The 4,279-nt window shown below is 41.5% G+C and overlaps 1 protein-coding gene and 1 pseudogene across 1 annotated transcript in view; one reads left to right on the forward strand and one right to left on the reverse strand.

Annotated features, from left to right (window-relative positions):
• Positions 1 to 4,279, reverse strand: part of ADAM10 (ADAM metallopeptidase domain 10) — a 102,078-nt gene that overhangs the window by 54,447 nt on the left and 43,352 nt on the right. The gene's annotated exons all lie outside the window — the stretch shown is intronic.
• On the forward strand, positions 251 to 524 carry LOC115868204 (annotated as a pseudogene).

Here is a 4,279-nt window from a genome sequence, read left to right on the forward strand (position 1 = left end):
ACAATAAAAAATAAAATAAAAACAAAACAAAAAAAGAGAATGTTCTTAAATTTAGTGATAACCTAGGGCAATGAATGTACAAATGCGCTTTACACAATTGATGTCTGTATGGATTGTGATAAGAGTTGTATGAGCCCCTAATAAAACGATTAAAAAAAATAGGGCAGCTGGCATCTCAACAATTGTCATCTCACAGATTACTTATTAATAATAGAGGGAGCTTTCCGGCGCTGATGACCACCCGGCGATCATGCCTCTCGCAAAGGATCTCCTTCATCCCTCTCCGAAGAGGAGAAGAGAAAACACAAGAAGCGCCTGGCGCAGAGCCCCAATTCCTACTTCGTGGATGTCAAATGCCCAGGCTGCTTTAAAATCACCACGGTCTTCAGCCATGCACAAACAGTAGTTTTGTGTGTTGGCTGATCCACTGTCCTCTGTCAGCCTACAGGAGGAAAAGCAAGGCTCACAGAAGGATGCTCCTTCAGACGGAAGCAGCACTAAAAGACCCTGAGTTGAGAGGAGTGGGAAGCCATTCTAATAAACCCAGTTTGGACACCAAAAAAAAAAAAAAAGAGGGAAAATGTGCCTTCAAACCAAAGTGGCCCTGTAGCTATCACTTCATCGAGGCATTCGCCACATGGTCACACACAAGCATCACCAAACACCCTGGCATCGAGGACCACCTGTTGTTGCAGTAGAAATACCCCGTTTCTCTGGTGAGGTGGCTTGTCCAATAGTGCTTAAACTGAATCTAACCCTGAGTACCCAATCAGATGCACGGAGAATGTGGTACAGTTTACATAGAGGTCATAACCTAGACTCTTGAGAAAAAAAGCTGTGACAATAAAAAGTAAAAAACTGGGAATGGGGACATTTCATATAAATTAAGACACTATAAAAAAATAAACTCTACACTATAAAAGAAAAACTCTAACTTGGTGGTTCTCAACCTTCCTAATGCCGCAATCCTTTAATACAGTTCCTTATGTTGTGGTGACCTCCCAACCATAAAATTATTTTTGTTGCTACTTCATAACTGTAATTTTGCCAGTGTTATGAATCGGGCGACCTCTGTGAAAGGGTCGTGCGACACACACACCCCAAGGGCCACGACCCACAGGGTGAGAACCGCTGCTCTAACTGCTACCAGCTAAATGTAGGACAGTTTTTGTGATAAGATTACAGACTATACAGTGAAAGACATTAATTTTAGGGCTTGAAACAGTCCGATGTTGTTATTAGGTACCATCAAGTTGGCTCTGACTCACAGCAACCCTATGTGCAACAGAAAAAGAAACACTACCTGATCCTGTTGAAGTACAATGGGCCTGTAATAGGATATTGTCTGTCCACACACAAGGAAATCCAGTCAATACAACTATTATTCCAAATTTATGCACCGACCACCAGAGTTGGTGATGCAGAAACTAATTCTATCAGTGTCTTCAGTCTGGATCAAACATTCAACCAAGGTACACTGACAATTGATGGCTGGGATTCAAAAGTTGGAAACACAGAAGAAGAATTTGTAGTTGGAAAACATGGCCTTAGTGTGATAGAAATGAAGCTGGAGACTGCATGATAGAATCGTGCAAAACCAATGTACTCATCGCAAGTACCTTTTTCCAACACTGCAAAAGGCTGCATGTGAGCTTCTCCAGATGGGACCCAGAGAAGTCAAGGTGATGGGTAGAGATGATGGAGAAGCTCAATAACAGTACTTAAATGAAGCCAAGAACCAGCAGTGGAACAGGCCACCAAGTGCTCAGATGTGAGTTCAGGTCAGGTTGAAGCGGAAGAAATTTAAAACAAGTCCAAGAGAGCCAAAATACAACCTTGAGGATATCCCACCTGAGTTTCTTTTTCAATATTCATTCACAAATATTTCAGAAACTAATTAATGTTAACACTTTTGATATACAGTTTACATAGCATACATTTCAGTAGCTCAATTAAATTAATGAGTTGTGCAGCCCTCACCACTTTCAATTCTAAGCTATTTCTTTTTCCTGGCTATGGACTGTGTTGGAATGTTTTCTCAACATACACTCTTCCAGATAGAGCTCTGTCCTATACATTCATGAATGTCCCTGGATTTGTTTCTCTAGTCAACCCAGTCTAACACACAGACTCAGAACTGACTGGAAGGCAGTATTATTTGGTATGTCTCACAGTAGTTAAGTGCTCAGCTGCTAGCCCATTAGCTGTTCTACAGGTAAGACACGGCAGGCTGCTTCTCTAAACATTTACAGCCACAGAAACTCTGTGGAGCAGTTCTACTCTGTCTTGGAGGGTCACTCCCTCGCGTACCAATCAACTCAGTATCAGTGGTTTTGGTTTCACATTGTGTATTTGTCACAGTGATAATTTTTAAAGTGATGAAAATAAGCATATATTTGCCACAAACTCTTCAAAGAGGGGGATGCATCCTTTGTAACAGTGCTAACCAACAACTGAAATGTTCTGTTTCTATATAATAGCCACTAACTTAATGAGTATGTGAAATGTGGCAACCACAGAAAAAATAAGTTTTATTTTATTAACTTATATAGCTACATGTAGCTAATGACTATGCCTAATTATACAGTGCAAAAGTTCAGAAAATGGGGAGAGTGGCATGGTTGTGACGACTAAGCTATATGTCCATTCAAATCCAGTCAAATGAGACCTGCGACCTACATGTCTCAGTTAGGCGTCGCTTCCTTCCCTGTTGGTACAATCAATCCATTCATCCAAATACTTAATGAATGCCTGATGGGGGCAGGCCCCGAGCCCAGGACACAACGTTAAAAAGACATTTCCTCTTACTTTTAAGGTGCTTATAGTTAATTTAGAGATGGCACCATAGGAACATGGCTGCACCAAAGCGGCAGGTTTAGTGAAAGCCACGGAAGAAAAATGGCTAAGTCTGCCTTAGAAAATTGAAGTTGCTTTGAGAAATGTAGGTTGAAACTTGACTAATACATGCATAAATGGGCCAGACGGGTCAACTGAGGAAAGGTATTTCATCAAAATCTTTGGGGGAGGAGGGGGTGGTGGTGGTGGAGGTGGATGTAGTTCATTATTGCAAAAACTTCAAGTGAAAGAAAAGGGGTTGGCAGGAAATAAGGATGAAAATGAATACAGGGTTATTCACAGTTGACTCAGAACTACGACATGTAATCTCTGCTTCGCATTTCTGGAAGAGGGCGGTCGTGGCTCAGGGTTAGAATTGTCCTCTTCCGAATGGGAGGCTCGGCTTCAGTTCCCAGGAAATGCACCTCCCGCTTGCGCACCACCTGTCTGCCCCTCGTGTGTTACCATGACGCTGAGGAGGAGCCAGCAGCCACCCTAGCAGCATGGATTAGGAAGAAAGGCCTGGTGGGCTACTTTTAAAAATCGTCCAGTGAAAACGTATGGCTCACACTGCTTTGCTCTGCAACCAAACATGGGAATGGTGCAGGACAGAAGCGTCTCCTTGTTAGCAAGCAGACACCATGAGTTAGGGGCCAAGTCACAGGCAACTAAAGACATTCTGGTTTTGAGATGTTTCTATTTCACGCTACATGGAACATTTCTTTTAATATGAAGCAAAAATGTAGCTGTTAACATTTATTAAATCTCATTGGCATGGTCAAAGTAAGTTACGTAACTGTTCACATTTTGAATATGTTATAATTTTGAAAATGATACTGTCTTTCTCTGGCAAACAAACAACTTCCATAGCCATGTCTGATTTACTATGCTGACTGTATAAATGGGCAACAATTTATAATGCAAGTTGTGAACAGTAGTTACAGTACAAATGAGATGAAACTGGGTTGGTACTCTGATTCCTAATTATCATCAATCCTAACATCTGTCTTTTCTTCAAAGAGTTGTTCTTCCTGTCGGCCACAGGAAGAACTTGGAGGGAAAGAGAAATAAACCTCAATCTCAAGAGATGCACAGACTGGAAAAGTTTAGAACAAAAGGAATTATTAGGCAAATAATCAGTCAGAGAAACAGTCGATTCTGACTATGGTTTCCCCAGAATGAATGTAAGACTGATCCTACAGAGCAGAGTAAATGAGCCTAGGCTTAGGAACCAAGTCCCAGATGTAAGTAGAAGAGAAATGGAGCTATAGAAGCTGAGTGTCGGTCAAGGCAGTAACACCTTTCAAACCACCCTCAAGATTTCTGTCAATGGACACCTAAGAAATCCAAAACTGTTGAGACAGTGGGAATCCAAATCTCCTTCAACCAAACCAAAACCAAGTTCACTGTCATCAAGTCAGTCAACTCACAGCAAATCTATAGG

Source organism: Echinops telfairi, unplaced genomic scaffold, assembly GCF_000313985.2.
Source record: "Echinops telfairi isolate 266 unplaced genomic scaffold, ASM31398v2 ScPeMD7_8;HRSCAF=38, whole genome shotgun sequence".
Classification (NCBI taxonomy): Eukaryota; Metazoa; Chordata; class Mammalia; order Afrosoricida; family Tenrecidae; genus Echinops; species Echinops telfairi.